At 42.4% G+C, this 21781-nt stretch overlaps 2 protein-coding genes across 10 annotated transcripts in view; one reads left to right on the top strand and one right to left on the bottom strand.

Annotated features, from left to right (window-relative positions):
• Positions 1–11945, bottom strand: part of ZBTB25 (zinc finger and BTB domain containing 25) — a 56245-nt gene extending 44300 nt beyond the window's left edge. For 2 of the 7 annotated variants that reach the window (XR_010839532.1, XM_067028342.1), the window contains exons 1-2: positions 11760–11945; positions 10734–10905 (exon numbers count right to left, since the gene is read on the bottom strand). The gene's annotated coding sequence lies outside the window, so the exon portion shown is untranslated. Of the gene's footprint in view, positions 1–10733; positions 10906–11655 lie in introns of all 7 variants that reach the window. The other 5 variants (XM_067028345.1, XM_067028343.1, XM_059059086.2 and 2 more) reach the window with 4 other exon arrangements.
• Positions 11946–12003: 58 nt separating this feature from the next.
• ZBTB1 (zinc finger and BTB domain containing 1) overlaps positions 12004–21781 on the top strand; it is a 29263-nt gene continuing 19485 nt past the window's right edge. For all 3 annotated transcript variants that reach the window (XM_067028339.1, XM_067028338.1, XM_059059064.2), the window contains exon 1: positions 12004–13060. The gene's annotated coding sequence lies outside the window, so the exon portion shown is untranslated. The remainder of the gene's footprint in view (positions 13061–21781) is intronic.

Genomic DNA, 21781 nt, shown 5'->3' with positions numbered 1-21781 from the left:
ACTTATTAGTGGACAAAGTCTAGATTATAACTGGTAAAGATAAAGGCAATTATTATTGATAAAAGGTTATATCTATTTTTATTAAAACTACATATATAATGTACTAATATGGAATAATCTCCAAGACGTAGTAAGTAAAAAAAGCAAAATGTAAAACTGTGTAGAGAAGACTACTATTTATGTAAAAGTGGTAGAGTGGTTATTTTATTTTTAAAGGTGGGGGAATTTACACATAAATATATTCTTGTTTATGTACACATGTCTGGAAAGGTTCAAAGAAACCAGTTTTGCTTCTGGGAGGGAAACTAGGGAGCAGAGAGTTAAGCGTGGGGGGAACTATACTGTTTGAAAATGTTGAAATATTCCAGACAGACAGTAGGTAAAGAGAACAAGGTAACAAGCTCCCACCCCTGGGCACAAAAAGTAAACATTACAAACAGGGCAGAGACACCCTGGCATCTCTCCCACTCTACACCCCCACCCACCTTGCCTCCAAAAGTAACCACCATCTTGATTTTGGTGTTTATGACTCTCCTGTACATTATCACATTCTTACTGCATGTGTTCAGATTCCTTAAGAACGTTTGGTATTGTTTTGCATGTTTAAAAATTTTATACAAATAATGTTATACTTTAGGAATCCTGCAACTTGCTTCTTTTAACTCTATATTCATACGATACTGAGCAGGGCCCTCTGGGGCTCCTGGGCACAAAGCCTTCCTGTGTCCCCCGTTTCTTTGATTACAAGACATAGCTTTCATTCAGCCTCCATGACTTTGCCTGAATTCCAACAGGCAGATTAAAGCAGTTGTTAATTCGGGAAACGAGGGGATGTTAGACCAGAGAGAAATAAACAGTCATAGAAACAATAGTGCAGCCTTTGTGCAAGGTCTTGGTTCCCCATCAAGGGATACACACAGCAATATCTTTGAGCTGTTTTGGAGATACTGAAATGCCCTCCAGGTGGGAGAAGTTAAGATTAACGATGGTATGCTGCCCACAAGCATGCAGACCCCAGACCAGCCGGAACCTGAAGGTTGATGTTGCTGACTCCTACTTACCTCACCACCAACCCATCAGAAGAATGTCCATGAGCTGATCATGCCCTCTTGGAACAATTACTATGAAACTTCTCAGTATCCTCTACAAGTTGGGACACATAGTTTTTAGAGGCAGGAGCCCACTGTGTCCCCCTTTGCCTGGCAAAGTCATAAAGCTATCCTTTTCTACTTCACCCAAAACTCTGTCTCCAAGATTCGATTCTGCACCAGTGTACAGAGAAACTGAGCTTTCGGCATCATTACTTTAAAAAATCCTACTAATTCAAACATAGTAGTTCCCCTTACTCCTCCCCCTGAGTAAAAAACCAAAACTCTCCCATACCATCTCATTTTAAAAGCTTTTAAGCAGCAATGAAGTAAGAAATAAGATAACAGAACCTACAGAGACCTGAGTCTATCTTCTAAGAATATAAACGAAAATCCAGGTTGTGGGTATTGTTCCAAAAGGCCATTTAACCAAAAGTCAATATTTATTGTATTTACCACATTTTCCTGATTCTAAAATACCACCAATTTATAAGATTAAAAAACCAAAATAAAACTCTATATTGGAGATTTCAGTATGTGAAAACATCTTAGATTCAATAAAATGGTTCAAATTGAAGTAACTTAAACCAGTCTTACAAACTGTCCCCAAAAACCCCCCTCAGATCATAAATGTTTTCAACAGTTCCATATATATATATATATATATATATATATATATATATATATATTTATACATATAGTGCATTAGTATAATGAACTGTTGAACCATGTGGAAATGAAAATAGCACACTAAAAAGCCACATATACAAAAATCTGTGGTTAATGTTCTATGAGTAACAGTTAAATTCATTTATCGAACAAATATTTTGTGAAGAGAAATTTAATAAAGAAAAAATATTTGAAAGCATGCCTTGTACAAGGCATGGGGACAGAAAAAAATTACAATGATGTTGCAATCAAGATTATAGGCTAATAAGGGAGACAAAACATGAAACACATTAACTATGACATGAAGTAAAAGTGGTGTGCCAATAACAGCAGTTGGAGAACACACTATGAGGAGGAGATAAATGACAGGAAACCCAATGAAAAATAATCCATTTGAACTGGATTTCGATGAACAGGCAGGAGGTGAACACAGCATTCTAGGCATAAAAAAACCAGAATGAGTAAAATCACCATCATTAGGCCTGGGAATCAAAACTGCTCTAGTAGCAACATACATAAAAGATTAGCAAGGGAAAGGCATGGAGAAATAAAGACCAGCAAGTAGCCTTCTGCAATATCCAAATAACAGCAGTGGGAATGAAGAAAGGAATACAAGAAGATATACCAGATGGAGACTGACATGACTTGGCAGAGGACTGGATGTGGTCAGCCACAGAGAAGATCAAGTCAAAAGTGAGTCTCGGAATTCCAGCTTGGGTAACTGGAAGAATTCATTCATTGCTTCAGGTCCTATTTGCAGAGTAACTGCCATGTGCTAGGTTGATACAAAGGTAGGATAGCAGAACGCCAGAGGAGAGGCACAGAAACTGGCTTGGTAAGAGAGAAGTTTCATCTTGGACACAGTGAGTTCGATGTGTCCACTCTAGGACATCTGAGTAGAAATGTTTAGTTACCAGTGGAGACAACAGGCTGCACTGGAAAGGAGATTCTCTGCAATAACAAGGCTGAAGTCACCAGGATTAGATGGGGCTACTGAGTGAAATAAGAGGGGTAAAAAGCTAAGAATGAATCCTTGAAAAACAAGAAAAGAACAACTAGACAGAAGAAGAGAAATAAGAAAATATATTGTCATTGAGAGAGATAAAGAAAAGGCAAAAACCTTGGTGGGGGGAGGTGGCAATGGTACAAAAAGCTGCAGAGAAACACAGGATGAGGCCTATTACAAACACCCCCAAGTGTGCTGACCAAGAGGTTTCTGGTGACCTCTGACAACAGTCTGGGAAAGCAGCAACAGCAAAATATCTGACTGCAGGGGAATGTCAGAAAGCAGAGGTCATAAAGGGTAGGTACAGACAGAACAGGACGTTGAGGGAACTGCAGATCAAAGACTTTCAAGCTGAAGAAGGGTGTAATCTCTAGAAGCCGGAAAGAATGCAATCAAAAGTGTAAGTGTAGGGACTTCCCTGGTGGCACAGTGGTTAAGAATCCGCCTGCCAATGCAGGGGATACAGCTTTGAGTCCTGGTCCGGGAAGATCCCACATGCCACAAAGCAACTAAGCCCGTGCGCCACAACTACTGAGCCTGAGCTCTAGAGCCTGCAAGCCACAACAACTGAGCCCACATGTTACAACTACTGAAGTTTGCACACCTAGAGCCCGTGCTCCGCAACAAGAGAAGCCACCACAATGAGAAGCCCAAGCTCTGCAACAAAGAGTAGCCCCCACTCGCCGCAACTAAAGAAAGCCCATGCACAGCAACAAAGACCCAACACAGACAAAAATAAATAAATAAAGTTAAAAAGTATAGGTGTAGCAGGTAGCCATGGAGAAAAAGCAATCTCTTTTTCTGATAGTGGAAAGCAGATGGTTGAGGTAAGAAGAGAGAATTTGAGTGTATTCTTAGATGGCAATGATTTACAAACTATGAAGTCAGCCCATATGCAGAGGGAAGAGGTGAGTTTAGGCCTTGAAAGAAACCTATTAATCCCTGATGCTAATATAGAGTGTTGAAGCTTATAGAGAATTTTCACACACAATTTATTTCTCTTTCTGTTTCAGATGAGATCATTTCTATTTACTTATCTTCAAGTTCACCATCATTCCTAATCTAACCCATTCTTTATTTCAGATATATTTTCAGGACTAAAATTTTCATCTCTTTCTTTCTTAGTATCTACTTCTCAGTTGAGATTTCCAATCTGTTCACACATTACCACCTTATTTTGCTTTACATCCTTGAGCATAGTTATAGTAGCTGCTTTAAATCTTCTCAGCTAAACCCAACCTCTGGGTCATCTTGGGGTCAATCTCCACTAATTAGGGTGACAGTTTCCTGTTTCTTCATATGTCTAGTCATTGTGGATATCTTAGACTCTGTGATTACTAAAGACTATAGGTACCGTAATATTCTTCTAAAGCGTACTGATGTTTTCGGTTTTTGCAAATTAACTAGGCTGAACTTAAACTCCAAGTTCTGCCTCCCTGTGGTTTAGTTTTTTTGTTTAACATCTTTATTGGAGTACAATTGTTTTACAATGGTGTGTTAGTTTCTGCTTTATAACAAAGTGAATCAGTTATACATATACATATGTTCCCATTTCTTCCCTCTTGCGTCTCCCTCCCTCCCAATCCCACCCCTCTAGGTGGTCACAAACCACCGAGGTGATCTCCCTGTGCTATGCGGCTGCTTCCCACTAGCTATCTATTTTACGTTTGGTAGTGTATATATGTCCATGCCACTCTCTCACTTTGTCACAGCTTACCCTTCCCCCTCCCCATATCCTCAAGTCCATTCTCTAGTAGGTCTGTGTCTTTATTCCCATCTTACCCCTAGGTTCTTCATGACCTTTTTTTTTTTCCCTTAGATTCCATATACATGTGTTAGCATACAGTATTTGTTTTTCTCTTTCTGACTTAACTTCACTCTGTATGACAGACTCTAGGTCCATCCACCTCACTACAAATAACTCAATTTCATTTCTTTTTATTTATGGCTGAGTAATATTCCATTGTATATATGTGCCACATCTTCTTTATCCATTCATCCGATGATGGACACTTAGGTTGCTTCCATCTCCTAGCTATTGTAAATAGAGCTGCAATGAACATTTTGGTACATGACTCTTTTTGAATTATGGTTTTCTCAGGGTATATGCCCAGTAGTGGGATTGCTGGGTCATATGGTAGTTCTATTTTTAGTTTTTTAAGGAACCTCCATACTGTTCTCCATAGTGGCTGTATCAATTTACATTCCCACCAGCAGTGCAAGAGTGTTCCCTTTTCTCCACACCCTCTCCAGCATTTATTGTTTCTAGAGTTTTTGATGATGGCCATTCTGACCGGTGTGAGGTGATACCTCATTGTAGTTTTGATCTGCATTTCTGTAATGATTAATGATGTTGAGCATTCTTTCATGTGTTTGTTGGCAATCTGTATATCTTCTTTGAAGAAATATCTATTTAGGTCTTCTGGCCATTTTTTGATTGGGTTGTTTGTTATTGAGCTGCATGAGCTGCTTGTAAATTTTGGAGATTAATCCTTTGTCAGTTGCTTCATTTGCAAATATTTTCTCCCATTCTGAGGGTTGTCTTTTAGTCTTGTTTATGGTTTCCTTTGCTGTGCAAAAGCTTTTAAGTTTCATTAGGTCTCATTAGTTTATTTTTGTTTTTATTTCCATTTCTCTAAGAGGTGGTTTTTTTTAGTGCTAGGTGTGCTATTTGGAGGCTGTTCAACACAAGTATACATTTAGGGGCTGGCAAGAGATCCAAGCTCAGCTTAGATACAGGATTTGGAGTCTCCCCCCAACATCCTTTCTAGGATTTTCCTCCTTACTTTCTACCTGTGTGGTCACTCTGAACTCTGTCCTCTTTTCCTCAAGCAAGTAAGACTACAGGTTATTATCACAGTTTTAGCCATCCCCTCATGTCCCCAACTGGGGCCTTCTCTCAGGCTAAAAGCCATAAAAATGGAAAATTATTCACAGCTGTTCCATTCTTCCAAGCATAGACCTCATTCCAGCTTCTGCTTGCTTTTTGTCACTCTCAAATGCCATCTGGTCGTTTTTAAAACTTTTTTTCAAGTTCATGTTTATTTGCAGAATTGTCCTGATAGGAACTCAGCCGTCACCCTTTATCAGCAGTTCTAAAAAGTTTTGGCCTCAAGATCCATTTACACTCTTAAGAAAAGTATTAATGGCTGTTAAGAACTGCTGTTTATGTGGATTATATTTATCAATATTTACCATATACAGAATTAAGAGAAATTTTTAAAATTTTAATATATTTGAAATAACAATAAACCCACTACATATTAAATAATACATTTATTCTAAAAAATAATTTTTTTTTAAGTGAGAAGGGTGGCATTGCTTTATATTTTGCAATCCTCTTTAATACCTGGCTTTAAAAAATACAGCTGGGTTCTTTTCTCTGCTTCTGCAATCAATCTGTTGCCACATGTTGTTTTGGTTCAAATGTATTAAGAGAATTTGGCCTTGGCAAAAGGGAGATACTTGTAAACCCACTGAAAGGGTTTCAGGAACCTTCAAGGGGTCCTTGGACCACACTTTGAGAACCTCTGCCCTACACTATCTTTTTTTGATCCTATGAGGTAGTGAAGCAGGTACTGTATTACTTCCATTTTCTGCTTAAGAAACCACAGGCTCAGAGAAGGCAAGAAAGGTACCCAAAGTCAGACAACTAGCTGTTAAATGGTGCTGGTAGAACTTCAGTTCAAGTCTGACTTTAAACTCAGTGCCCTTTCTTCAAAATTCCCATCTAGAACTTTTAACATATATACTGATGGCAGACTTTGCAAATATATTGAATCAAATAAGGGGCTAAATGTTCCAAGTTTATAACATGAAACAAACTCAAATCTGTTAAAAAAATAAGTCATATATATATATACACACACACACACACACACACACACACATATAAGTTCATCCAAATTTGTTTGCATAATAGACCTTTCATGTGTTAAGGCAGCACAACCAGATTTTACCTCATGTTAATAGAGTCAATACATCACAGTTATTCAGAACATTTTTCTAGTGTAACTTACTTTGCAGATTATTAGCTACGCTTTTTATATAGCCTTTGCTCATCATTTTTGACCACTCATTTTATTTTCTTTAGTATGTGGAATAGCCAAAGTTTCCTATGTATACAGAAACATCTTAGAAGTCACATGTCAGAATTTTTGGTGGAAATTCAAAATGTGAGAGAGGTTGCAAAAAAATAACCTATCGGGCTTCCCTGGTGGCGCAGTGGTTGAGAGTCCGCCTGCCGATGCAGGAGATACGGGTTCGTGCCCTGGTCCGGGAAGATCCCACATGCAGCGGAGCAACTAAGCCCGTGAGCCGTGGCTGCTGGGCCTGCGCTTCCGGAGCCTGTGCTCCGCAACGGGAGAGGCCACAACAGTGAGAGGCCCGCATACCGCAAAAAAAAAAAAAAAAAATAACCTATCATTATATTTACAAATACTATAGCCAAATGTAACGGTCCCACATCTTAAAATGCTTTATCTGTTACCAAAGTGGTATTTATAATAATAGCACTGATATTTAAGAGATTACAAAAACCTTGTTTACTTACTAGACTGCAATAACTCTGGGTTAGCTCAAACTAAGTAAGCTAGAACAGCTTAATACTAGTATCTATGTTAGCTGAATTCAAAGTTAGCTTGATATCCAACATCTTTGATTTTTATTTATTTTTAAAAATCTATTATAATAGTTAGACTGGACTCTCAGATCTAGGGTAGCCAGAATGATGTCCTACAATACACAGCTTTTCACTCTTGAAGGCTATAAGAATCTTTAATAAAAGAACAAAAGGAGTAAGACATCTGTTTCTTTGGAAAACAAAGTCTTAGATATTTTCTTTGTGGTTCTCACCACTGTGACTTTATTATTAATTATTGTTAAGACATGTAGACAGGAAAGTTGGCCCAGGAAGGTGCACAGCTTTTTTGAGATACTTACTCATGGCTATAAATACAAAGGTAAAAGCAGAAATATCCAAAGTGCTACATAATAAGACTTTATACAAGGATTTTAACTTTTTAAAGTACTTTCACATGATTGTGGTGGTGTAACATTTTATAACCAAGAGAATGTTTGCAGAAATCATTTTACCCCAGAATAGTGGCTCTAACTGCTGAATGCATTGTAAAACCTTCCATGTAGAGTTGTACTGATGCCTGAGTCTTACTCCAGATGAACCCAAACAGAACTGCTGAGGGTAAGGCACAGATCCTTTTTTAGGCTCCTCAGGTGATTCTAATATAATGCCTCAATGAAGAACCACTGCATTAAAATAACAAGGGACAAAGGAAACCCTAGAGACTATTTCACAAACTAAAGTTACAGAGAAAAAGACACAATTTCACAAGAAGTGCTCAAAATGTGGGAATTACACCAGTTACATTAAATGAACAAAAATCAACTACTGTAATTCTAATTTTAACTTTAAACTAAAATATTAGCCAGATTAAGAAACAAAAATATTCCCAAACTAGTAGGATGGGTATTGGGGGCAGACGAGGAACACAACATTTTCAACTTTTTAAAAAGTACTTAGGAAAAAGAGGTGTATTTAACTCTCTCATACACCATTACACCTATTTTCATAATATCTGAAAATGACATGGAAATTCCAAATCTGAAAATTACTGTGTGAGGTAAAACCTGCAGTAATTCTAGGCATTTGCTTATGAAAATCACTGAGAGTATAAGAGAAGAGGGTAAGAAGCAGACATGGTAGATGACACAGGAAGAGCAGTCATGCTTTAGAAACCTTTAACGGAACAGGGAAACATTAGTTTGGGGCCTCCTGCCTGTTGGCAGACACAGCCAGCCTACTACATCTCTACCCCCATCTAACCAACATGTGGGATGCCTGATAAAGCCGCAACACCAGGCAAACAAGGATGCTAACACCAGTGCGGGCAAATTGCTACTGGACTTAAAAAATACCAGAACCCCGTAAAGGAAAGGAAAAGATTCTTCTTAGTCTGCTAAAAAAATAAAGTCTGCATTTCTGAAAGAAGAATAAGCTACTCACAGGACAGGAGAAAGCTGGAAAACACCAATGCTAGTACACACCTAGAATATGGTATAAACAAGAATGATTATAACTTCTGAATATAGGTGAACCACTACTTCCTTTGCCATGGAATGTTCCACAAACACGTTATCCACATGGGCTAATGAAACTCTTTGCTTAAAGTGCCTAGGGTTTTTCAGGGGGAACAAAAAGTCGTTGTATGACTGATTTGTAACCAGGGAAGAAATGAATTAGAAAGTTTTCAAAAATAACTAACCTTAACACTATAAACACCTTTTATCCAGATAAGGTTTAAAAAAAAGAAAGAAAAAAATTCTTACTAGCAAAGGGAAAGTAGAAATGTTAATAAATTCAACCAATAATCCTGAAACTGATGTTTGTTACTTTCTTTCCTCTTCCTCCACTTTCCCTAAGCAAGTTCAAGTAGCAATATCTCTTCTATCCTAGAGGAAATACTGTTTAGTTACTATCAATAGCTATTATTATACAGAATAAATAGTAATGTGCAAGGCCTTGTGCTAAATGCTCTATGCACATTATCTCTTTTAATCCTCACCATGACTATATGTATTATTTTTATTTCCATTTTACAGATGAGGAAAAAAACCTAGGCTTAGGACACACAACTAGCAAATAGTATAAAGTGGGGATTAAAAGCTACATCTGACTCCATAGCCTGTGCTGGTAACTATAAACTGAACAGTATTTTTCTTAGCATTCTTCTCTCAAAAGACTGAAGTTCACATGCAATTTGGAATAAATAAGCAGAAAGGGGGCACAGGAAGTGGTGCAGAAATACTTTATAATTTATCAAGATAAGAGCACCTGTGCTGCTTTTTAAGACAAGGGAAAAAAAACCCTCAACGCTCTTCTGGCCCTGTTATTACTAAAATGGAGAAGTTTTTCTTTAACAAGATGGTCAAGCACCATCTATGGACCATAGTAAATAAATCACTTTGGTTCAGTGGTGGGGAGGGCATTATGCAACACTTCCCAGCACAGCCATGGCCAGGGTAATTTATGGCCAACGCACTTGGGCCCCTCCTCCCCAGCTAGACAGCCTGGCTCCTTCGCATTCCCCTCAGGAGATAGGGTGGAAGCACACAGCTCCACTTTCTAAGGCATAGAGGGCAGCTGAAAGTCCTGCTCAGCCTCTCTGGGCAACCACAGGCGCCAATAAATCAGCCACAAGCGATTCTCTCATCCCCTTCCTGGCTAGAAGTGGTAGCAAGATCTAATGCAAAAGAGCACTGACCGGACTTGGGAGATAAAGTGATTTAGGCTTGAACTCCACTGCAAATGACTGCATCATCGAAGCCAGGTAAATCTCTGAGACTCTTTCCTCGCTTGTAAGACGGAGACAATACTACTTCCTTTTTGCTAAGTATTCAAAATTCATCTATGAAAGCAGCTAGCCACTGCAGGTACTCAATAAACAGTGACCACACCTGAGCAGAATCCCTCTACTACCTCCAAGACATTCAGAGCAGGGTTGGGCAAAAAGGTGTAGCAAGTCATGTGAGGTCGCCTCCTCTTTTCTTGCTGACCATCCCTGTGATGCTCCACTGCTTCCTGATAACCTCCCAGCCATCAGACCTCATCTATTCTGCTTCCTATCCCATCGATGTTTTGTTCCCTATTAAGGAGCTGATGTCTGACAATGGATTAATAATTTACACTTAATTAAAGCACATGCAGATTGCTAAAGAGGTCTTTGATGCCTTTACCCAAGGAAGCAACCAATGCTGTAAATCTTGGTTATTCCTGCAGAGAATAGGGCTGAATTTGGGGGGGGGGGGGGGGACGACAAGCTTTGAGCCCAAAGTACATTAATAGGCAACTTATCCCACCTAGAAATAGTCAACCGCATTTCTTAGGATAGCAGAGCCATCACATTAGCCAAGTCTGATTTCTCAATAACCGGAATCAAGTCAAGCATAATCACCTCTGGCAGATAGTCTCCACGTCTCTACAATGCGTGGGTTAAACTGGCACCGCACTCCGGCTGTGGCGAGGAGCGTAACGACCAAGGCATCTAGAGCCTTGGAGTCCAGTTAGTGAAGTGGTGGTATGGGACTTCGATCAAGCTACACCGTCTTTCGGCCTAGTGTCCTCATCTGTAAAATGAGAGGGATGAACTGCATTTTCTATAAGGCCCCTTAAGGTCAGCTTTAACATTTGTGATTACAACGTGTACTTTACACACTTCACAACATCCTTTGAAAATCAACAGCTTTGCCAAAAAGACTTTAGTCTCAAGAGAATGCATGCCATTGGGGGGAAACGGGCGTTAATTTATGAAACATGTTAGCTGCTGTCAATTTCCAGGTACAGCTTAGAGCAGCTGGATAACAGCTTGCTTGCTTTCTCCAAATAATGAGTGCTAGAGAAGGGTGACAAATGGAGCAAACTTTAAAAAGAAAAACTGACTTTGCTTAGAATGAGATTAATATCTGAAAAAAGAAAAATGAACTATGGGGATGGTGGGGACTTCCTGCCCTAGAAACGGGGTAATCACAAACGGGGGTGGGGAAGGGAGGACAGTGGCTGCAGCGTCCCGCAGGTGGCACCTGGAGACCCGCCCATTGGCGAGAGGGGTCGGGGGTGCGGCTGCCTGGGGAATACATCAGGCCCGTCGGGGCTTCCCGCGCCGGTCGCACCCGGACTGGCAGCCGGAAGGACTCCGTGCCTTTAATGCGCCCCCGCGCCCTCTCCGGGCCTGCTTCAGGCCCCGGCAGCCGCCTGGTGCGGGAAACGAAGGGCAGCTCTGGACCTCCTCGGCCCAGTTCTCACTCGCGGTTGCCATTTTCCTCCACTGCCCTAACATCTCAAAAGGACCAAAAACACCCCCCTCCCCAGCTACTTGCATCTGTCCCGCGACCGACGCAGCTGCAGGCCGCCGCCCCAGGCGGCTCGCAACGGGAGGGACTGAGCCCGGGGCAGCCCACAGGGGCCGGGCCTCATCACTTACCCAGAGGCCGCCGCGGCGGGCGGCCGCCTGACTCCTCCGTGCGGGAGGGGCGGCTCCCGCGCCGCGTACGTCACGCGGCGGCGCCGGCTCACGCACCCCACCGCCCGCTCTCGCGCGGCTTCCCGCGCCAGCCGTCCCGGGATGGGCCCACGTGACCGCGCGCCTCGTAGCTGACGCACCAGAGAGGCGGGTGGGGGCCGTTGTGCGTGCGTGCGTGCGTAGGTGCGTAGGTGCGCGCCCGACCGCCCGCCCTCTCAAGTGGCTGGGCGGGGGGTTGGCCCGCGCTCCGGGTGGCTTCGCCACGGTCGCTAGTCGCGACTCTGTAGGCGGAAGCGTGGAGACGAGCCTGAGCGTGAGGCTCTCCACACACAACCGCGTGACCCGGGGACTTTCCCCAGGGTGTGCAAAAGCACACGCACCCCCTCAGTTAGGAGATGGGGGCGGGAAAGGATGCTCCCGCGTGTTCGCGGGAAAGAGGGGTGAGGGCGCGGGGCCAGGGAAGCTGAGCCACGGGAGCCTGGGAGGGGAGGCCGGCTGGACGGGGTGGGGCATGGCGGGGGAAGTGACTCAAGGCCAGAGGCGGACAGGCCCACGGAAGGCAAGGGTGGGGGCGGCGCGGGGAATGGGCGATCCTGAATCGACTGGCTGCGCACGGGTCAGGGGAAGGGTACCGGCGCCCCAAGAACGCCAGGGACGTACTGTGAGGGAAGGCCTAGCTGCTGAGCCCTTTGGGGCCGGGGTCTGACATCTGGACGAAGTGGGAAAGCAGCATCCTGCCCTTGGGGAGTCGGGAGGAGCCCAGTCCCATCCAGCTGTGCAAACAGGAGGAGGAGGAGGTCCCAAGCCTACCCTTGGGAAAGGGGCGAGAGGGGTGGTCAGGCCGCCGCCGCGCCGGCCCCCGCGGTGCGGGTTGCGCCAGCCTCCTCGGAGCCCGACGCAGAAACTTGTTGCAACAAACAGGCGACCGCGGGTGCCCCTAGCAGCCAGCGGCGGAGTGGGTGGGCGGTCGAGAGGGAGGGGAAGGCTGGCGGACGCCGCAGCGAACTGGTGGGCAGACCCGGAGTCGCCGCGTAAGCGGGGCCGGCTCAGTGCGGTGCGGCAGGCGCGGCTGTGCGGCAGCGGAAGTCCTTTGTTGCAGCACAGTCCCTGGCAGAGCCAGAGCCTCTCCGCGCAGCCCAGCCCGAGCGCCGCGCGCCGCCGCCACTGCAGCTCTCGGTCCCTCTGCCTCCGCCCGCCTTTCCCGTGGTCGATTTGCCTTAAACTCCCTAAAATCTCCGCAGCCCCGGTTCCTGCTGCGGCCGGTGAGTATTTGCCAGTTGTGGGGCTATTTGCGCAACTTTGGCCCGGGCCGGAAGGCGGCGGGCCGCGGGCTTGGCGGAGTGCGGGGCCGGAGCGGCGCCGACCAGTGCGGGGAGCCGGAGCGCGGCGGGCGCGCGGCGAGGACCCGGCCACGGGTGGCTGCTGGGCCGCCTGCTTGATCCCGCCGCCCGCCGGCGCACCTGGTCGGGGACTTGTGGCCTCCCTGGGTCGGAGGCGAAGCCCCCACGGAGACTAGTTACCAAATTAGTTACCTTCTTTTTCCTTTCTTTCTCTGCCTTATTTTTTTGAGGGGGGAGGGGAGGTGTAGACGGGAGGCGGGAGGACCCGGTTGATTGACGTGCCCAGAGCCCGCTTCTCTCAACTTACAGACGCGGCTCCTTGGCGGGTGGGAGGGGAAGTGTCCCGGAGCCCGAGGCCGCAGACTTGGGCGCGCTCCGAGGGAGGAGGCGTAAGAGCCGTGCAAATTCTTGCCACGCTTTTTCCCACTCCCTCCTCCCGGCACACAAGCTTTTTGTTCGGTAAAAAGTGGTAGGTCTCGGGTTTGGGGATTTTCAGTGGAAAGATCAGTTTCTTGGGAAGAGAGTGCTTTCGCTTCCAGTGGTGGGCGCTTGCTAGAAGTTCTGTTAGTGTTCGGTAAATGTGTTGGATGTAGATCAGGAGTTGTTACCACTAAAATATGTAGGTTTGGGTCTGAGCTCAGCCACCCTCCCAGTCTCCCTACCTAAGCAGCGCGTCTGCGTGATCTGAAAGGTTGACATGACATTTTCCAAATTGGGAGCGTCAGGGAGATGTTGATGAAAGTCCTTGATGTTTTCTGGGGACAGTGTGGAATTTGTGTGTAATAATATTCCTAAATCAAGCTTCAACGTGGTAGGTATACGCAGTTTATTTATTGGCCTACGTATATTTCCATGCAGTATGTATCACGGCAGGAAAACTATGCCAGGAACAATTTTCCCTTTGACACTCAATCCCAAGAAGTGGTCCCAGGCTTTCTGAGACTTAGAATCAGTCTCTTGAGCTGAAGTTCAAGGCACTCTGGGGCAGATTTGGTGAAGGATGCAGTTCTCATGATAACTCCAAAGCAATCACCACCCACTCTTTTGAAATTATGAAATTTTGTCATTGCAAATAGATATGATGAGGACACTTGGAATACAAAACGATGAAGCTTGAATGCTGGCTGGCCATCAGAACCTCAAAACTTTCCTTTTGAATCACTTACTGGATATCTAATAAAGTCTCAATAATAACTGAACGTATTTGGAAGCTAGATGGGGCTTCCTCATCTTAAACAGAGAATATTGAAGCACAGTGGAGGTGAAATGCTTTCCCAAAGATTGATAAAATAATGACAGTCTGCAAGTAGAGCTTTCAGTCAGCATCTTACATTCATTTTAAAAGCAGATTTCTCCATTACGACCAAATTTTCATGGTATAGAAAAATAACTCACGTTGAGCAATCTTACCTGAAGCCTTTCTATTCTTCCTACCTCAACACGGCCTACATTGGAGGCAGTGGGGAGCCCTGGTGCATCATTGTCAGAGAAAAGAGAAACCGTATTTAACCAGGACCTTAGCAGGGCAGAGCACAGTCTCAGCCACTTGCTCTTGACCTTGTGTTTGATTTCGCTTTAAGACAGGTAAATTTTTGTACTGTTTCCTCATTCTCCTCTTTTGCCAGGCTCTGGGAAAGGTATAGTCCATGGAGCTTTTTAAGGGTATCTCTGTGTTCCTTGCAGGACAGCCATTCTAATGTGCAAGAGAAAAGAAGTGCCTGCTTTCAGGCTTCTCTTCCATCCAGGAAAAGTGCTAAGCCTTTGCTATTAAGCTTCTGGCCCAAAGGGGAGGAAACCATTTGGGATAAAAATGCAGAAAATTTTCAATAGATTTTTACTTTTAAGCCACAATCTGTTGTCTTCCAAAAAAGAATTGAGATATATTTGAAAAAAATTGAGATATATTTGCTTGAGAGGTAATTTTGGAGTCTATAGGATTTTTTTTCTCCTGATTTTTTCTTCTTGTGCTGGTATCTCTTACCGTAAAATATTGACATCATTATACTCTTATGGGAACCAAATTCAAAAGTGATTAGTGTCTCTTTTTTTCTCAAAATGGAAATGCTTTTATATAAAATTCATGCTCTTCGTAAAAATTCAGCCTATACCGAAGTACATAAAAAACAAAAATGAAAGTCATTTCTGACTCCCACTCCCCAGAGGTAATCTCTGTTAACAGTCAATTCCTTGTTTAAAATGAGAGAAAGCAACATTTGGTCATACTGTACTGCTGTGTGTGCGTCACCCTGGCTAGGGATGGCCGTGATGATTCATGAGCTCATGTTCTCTATTCACTGCTCAGGTTGGTGAGAATTGGCCAGGTAGAGGAAAGGGAATGTTTTGCATTGGAGTGATTTAAAATTCTATGATTAAGTAACAGATGTGACAGCTTAAATACAACAGGGCTGCTATTGCAGGTTTGTCCTTATGAAGTACTTACTGTAACTTGGTGGGCTAGTTCTCACACTTTTAATGTTGGTGTTAAGCCTTTGATGGGTTGATTTATACTTGCCAAACCCATTAAAACAAAACAAAACCCTCACATTTGTAAAGAGTTTCATAATCTATAGTTGGGAAGGAGTGGGTATACTTGCCATTAAGGCCACTGCCAAAATAATCCCTGTGCTATTACGGGATGAGAGGTCCCTCTTGATCTATATCCAGAGGTAGCATACCAAACATCAAGGAAAGGAAATTAGAGGAAAGAAGGGGATTAATGACTGGTTTTCAGATGTGGCCTAGAAGGAGATGGTACATATTTAAGATAGATTTCTAAGTATACTTATATTGTGCCATGTATAGTTATCTGTATAAGAAGTTTTAGAGTACAGAATCCTTTATTCCTTAGCCTGGTATATTCAAGAAGAGTAAGCTGTGAAGTAGTTGATGTTCTGAAAACAAATCCCCAAAATAGTACATAGAAGTTAAATCACAGCACTTGTTATTTGAGAGTGTTGGGAACAAATCATTTGCAAAATAAAATGGGCAAATTAAAGAAAGAATTAAATTGCCAACCAGATTTTCTGTTTGTTGTCTGTGTGAGATGCATGTGATCCTTTTTAGAGATAACTGAAGAGCTCCATCCTCACTTTAAATGTTTTTGTATTAGGGGAGGGCTTCCTCTGAGGGGCCATGGGAGTCAGAAGATGGAAGCGGAGATGGGGAGCGCAGGGCATTCTGCCTGCAGTATGGGGCTTTATGAGAATGGGGTGGCTCTGGGAGGCTTAGAATGTCCAAGGGGACACTTCAGTTAATAGTCATTGCCAGAAAGAGTGTTTTCTGGTTTACAAAAATGGAAACTTAGGGCTCTGAATCAAAAGGGTCAGAGTTTGAGTCCCATCTTACAAGATGAGCGCTTGAGTACCAACCACTGAACCTGTTTCCTCATTCACAAAATGAGGATAATAAAGATACCTACCTTGGGGTTGTTGTAAGGGTCAGTTGTATAATGTATGGGAAATCACTTTGTAGATTTTTGACTACTATATAAACGTTGCCATAATTGAAATAATGCAAAAAATTGATAAGCAAAATAAAACTTGCCTTCAACACTTATTCATTCAAAAACTGATCAAATATCAACTAAATGTCAGGCAACTGTTAGAGGCTCAGGGGATACAGCGATGACTAAGACAGTGCCGTGATCTCAAGCAGCTTACAGCAAAGCAGGGGAACCATATCATTATAATCCCTGCCGTGAGTGTGATGATAGACATCGCATCCCAGTTTGGATGATACATTATTTGTCACCCTATAGTTGTAGGTATAGGCTGTCTTGGAAGCACAGAAGAGGCATCTACCTTACTCTGGAATCAGAAAGAACTTCCTGAAGAGAATGAGCTGGACATTGAAAAGGCTCTAAGCAAAGGGAATAGCATGTATGAAAGCACGAAGGCTTTTGCTGTGTTAGTTGCTTTGGGATGCGGGGAAATCTTAAATGTTAAATAGATTTAAGACTTAAAAATGGAGTTAAACTTCTTATCATGAACATACTTTTTACGATACTCTTTATTGGTTTCACTGACTTAATTAGATAAAGGTGAAATTTTCAAGATTTTGGTTAGAGTTAAAAATGTAGCACTTGGAGCTACACAATTGGAAACAATACAGTTAAAAAATATTATGTGTGGACTTGCTGAAAGAAGGAAACTGGGTTGTCCCTCCCATCTTAGAGCTGCCTCACCAGTTTTCTTTATATATATATATATATATATATCTTTATTGGAGTATAATTGCTTTACAATGTTGTGTTAGTTTCTGCTGTACAACAAAGTGAATCAGCTATATGTATACATATATCCCCTTGCCTCACCAGTTTTCATGCAGCAACATTTACTGAGTACACACACTGTGTTGCAGAGACTAGAACAAGCCAAAATATTGGCCTTCAAGTTGCTCATAGTCTAGTGGGGAGACCAACATATACATAATTGTGGTTGCTGATTCTTATTTAGCACTTGCTCTGGGACACACTGTCTTACAGTAACTAAACCCTAGGAAGGATTACAATCCCTATTCTCAGATGAGAGAACTGAGGCACAGATTGGATGCAACCTGCTCAAGTTCACACACCTAATAAGTGGCAGAGCCAGAATTTGAACCCAGGCAGTCTGGTTAGTCTGTGCTTTAACATCTACTTTATGTTGCTGTTCTGATTATTAAAAAAATAGCATAATAAGTGCAAAATAAGGAGATAATACACAGAGTAAACCTAAAACAGTGGGAGAGGGAGGTCTTGCAGAAGGCTTTCTGGAGGAGGTGATAAACTGATTTTTAAAAGATATGTGGCCAGTTCAGACAGAAGAACCAATCAGCATGAGTAAAAATGGAGGTAAGAAATACATGAAGTATACGCGCTTGGAGGATGTGGTGGTGGCCAGCAGTTTTATGCCGCTTGAACAGAAGTTTGAAGCAGGAAGTAGCCACATAGGAGACTAGATGTGGGGGCACGGAGGGCTTTTGTATCCCTTGGGAAGGAGTTTGCTCTTCAGTCTGAGGGTATGTGAAAGTACCCACAGAAGCAGAATGGCAGGGTCTGATTTTTGTGCTTTATGAATCATCTGAGGGTGACGGATGGATTTGAGGGACCAGTTAAGGAGCCTATTGTAATAATTCAGGAGTAATGATAGAGTCCTCAGAGGACAGGGAAGGTAAAGATGGAATCGAGGGGCAAATTTGAGAAATATTTAGTGAGAAAACTGGCAAGACTTAATAGTTAATTATGAGGAAGAAGTCCCAGGTGACTCCCAAGTATCCCGGGTGATTGGTGCATGCTGGAGAAGGGAGAGGAGCAGTTTTAGGTGGGTCCCAGACAAAGTCACAGCGTGAGTACGCTGGAATAGATAGAAGTTCCACGAGATGAACCCTAAGAATACGAATGCCACGTGCAAAAAGGGACTTCCTGGTGAAGCTGCTTTTTGCTGAGAGAAGCCTGCTCTTCACCCAGTGCCCTCTGGTGGTCAGAAGATGCCATGTTGCCTCTTTAGGATCAACATTTAGACTGCCTGAATTAAATGCTTTTCCTCTTCCACTCCTGGAGGAAGAGAGAAAAATTTCAGGAGCCACTATGTTCCCTCTGCTTTCTGTGTGGATGAATTCATTTCCCAGACCTAGCAGCTTAACTACAGTAACACCTCAGTTATTCAGAGTTATTTGGTTGACAACCCCAGCTATCCAGTGGCCTGACCTGAAGCGAAGAGTAAGGCAGTTTGTTGCCTGTCAACAATTAAGATAGATTAAACAAAGTGCATGAATTAAAACCTTATCTTATTCATAGAACACTTCCCTAGGCCCTCACAGAAAATTAAATTATTTATGTAGATTCAGTTTCAATGAGTTTTTGTCTAATTTCATAACCCATAACAGATTGAAATGGAGGGCAGCAGGAGATCAGCACACCTTTTACAAGTGACAGCTGTTGGCCTGACAAGTAGGGAGACAGAAAAATACTAACCATCCAACAAACTACAGTCTCCAAGAGCGTTAACAGCCTCAGGCCATTTTGTGCAGGTGCAAACAACCCTTGCAAATTTGAACAGCTCCTATTTTTCAGGAAGACACTGATGCAGAGAAGCAAGAAGACAGCTAGGTGTTGCTGTATATGGGGGCAGCTGTTAGAATAGAAGGAAGAGCCCTAAACCAGGATTGAGACCAAGGTCCCATCCTGTCAGCCACGAAAACAAGACGTGACTTTGAGTGTGTGACTTAACCTCTCAGGGCCTCCATTTGTTTTCTCATCTATGAAGTGGCGGGTTGAACTTGATCATCACTTGATAAAATTCTGTGGACTTTGTTCACAATGATGACATTAATGTTTAAGAAAAATCCTATTATTCTTGGATTGAAAAGACAAACATTTGTCATCTCTAGTTTATACAAGAGTTCTGTGAGAAGTATGATTATCTCTAATACATGAGGAAAGCAGGCTTAGAGAGATGAAGAAAATTCGTAGCTGATTAAGTAGTAGAGCTGGTATTCAAATCTATCCGTGTCTGCTCCCTGGGCTCTCTTTTAACACTTTCATTTAACAAGCATGCATTAAGTGCCAACTACATGGGCAGTGTGCTAGGCATGGGGAACACAAAGGTCATTTAGCCTCGTCCTCATCTTGGAGAGTTGAGTGTAGTAGGCATCGCTGTACAGTCCCTCCGTTAGTCCTAAAGATGCTAGTACTGCTACAGCACAGTTAGGACGAATGAACACACAGCTACATTTGGATTTTTAAAGACTTTAGGGTGTGAGCACAGAATGGAGCCACCATTTATAGCTTTGTTTCTATGGGAATATGTGTTTCAAGTTTCAAATAACTAACTTAAAGTTTTGGAACATAACCCAGTTAGAATTTCAGAACTTCCTGTACTAAGTACTGAATTTGCAGTCTAATAATCAGCCAGGATGCTTGTTCTAAAAAGTGAATAAAATTTTCTGAACTTGATAATGTCTGTCCAATTTCAGTGTCTGGAATTAAAACCTTTTATTTTTGGGAGCCTGTACAGCCAGTTCTTACTGGAAATCTCAAGAAGAAAACCTAAAGAATTTTCTTAAGTTTAAATTTAGAGATTGGAACACTGTATACCCTGAAAAATGGAATTCTAGGAAAGAATTTTGCCAAGGTGACCTTATTTTTATAGGTGGCAAAGTCGTTAAGGCTATGATCTCAGGCTCAAGAGTCATATTGCTTGTGTTCTAACCTCACCCAGTCCTCTGTGGCCTTAGGAAGGTTATATAACATTGTGTTCTGTTTTCTTATCTGGAAATGGGTCTTAAAACAGTACGTACTTTGTAGAGTTTGTTATGAGGATTAAATGATAAAATGATACACATATTTACATGCATACATACATGTTTTATATATAATATACTATATATACATATATATATCTTACTATTGATATGCCAGGCTCTAGTCTAAGCATATCTCTCACACACACACACACACACACACACACACACACACACCTGCTTAGACTAGATCCTGGCACATTGGTACTAAGGCCAGTAAAACAAATTTACCTTCCCTCCCATTACATTTCCAAGCTTTTGTTCATGCTGCTGTGTACCTCTCCCCAACTTTTTACGTACACACCAATACAGATACCTGAAATGCCTTCCCCACACTGCTTTCTATTTTTCTTTCTTCTACTCATTCATCAAGATTTCACTCAAATCCTTCCTAAAGCCCACTACTGTTCTAGTACAATTCATGCTTTTTCTAAATGCATACTGAGCTTTATTCAGTATAATTCAGTACTTAATTTTACTCAAATCGTTTCTTGGTATAAAATGTAATCCCGCATATGTAATTAGCTCTACTGTATACCATCCTTCTCCACCCTCCACCTCAATGCTTTATGCCATGTTGGGAACATTGTAAGTGTTTAATACATTCTGATACTCTGATTTATAAACGAGGGAATCCTTTCACTACATTTCAAGCTTCTTAAGAAGCTAGTCTATAGCCCACAGGTAAAATTCATATACATACATTCAGTCATATAAGACATAGAAATAGGTACGAGGAAATGAATGTATGTACTTAAATGTCCCTTGAGACCCAGAGGTAATTGTTAGTAGTTCAGAGATTGGGGCGCTGAACTGTAGACTCACTGAGGCTATGCAAATCACTCTCAGGGGAATGTCCTTGATAATGCAAGTCTGGGACACAGAGGGTGGTTGTTTGCCTTATGGAAGGAGTCACTCAAAAGTTCCTTTAAGTTGTTTCTTCATTCACTTTATATGCTTATTTGTAGACCCTTAAATTATCATTTCACTAAGGCTAGGGCAAAAGAAACGTCCAGCAAAACTTTTTTTTCCATTTAAGAGATTTAGCAATGAAAGAAAAGTATTTCTGAAACCTTACTGTGTCAGTGAGAAATTTACTGAAACAGCTTACAGAGTATAATTTAGGGAACACGTCTACTGAATGAGACTGGATGTGCATATACAGATATAACCACATTACAGATAGAGTTCAGAGGGCGTAGTTTCTTGAGCAAGGGCCTTAACAAATGCTATGTTAAGGACTCATGCCCAGTCCTTGCTGACTGTTCTTTCCATATGGGGTTACACTGCATAATACCAAGGAGCATGTAGTAACCACAGTTCAGTGGTTAGTATCCAGCTGGGTGGGCAGGAATCCTAGTA

Source organism: Kogia breviceps, chromosome 3, assembly GCF_026419965.1.
Source record: "Kogia breviceps isolate mKogBre1 chromosome 3, mKogBre1 haplotype 1, whole genome shotgun sequence".
In the NCBI taxonomy this organism is placed as follows: domain Eukaryota; kingdom Metazoa; phylum Chordata; class Mammalia; order Artiodactyla; family Physeteridae; genus Kogia; species Kogia breviceps.
This window is presented reverse-complemented; position numbering and strand designations above follow the sequence as displayed.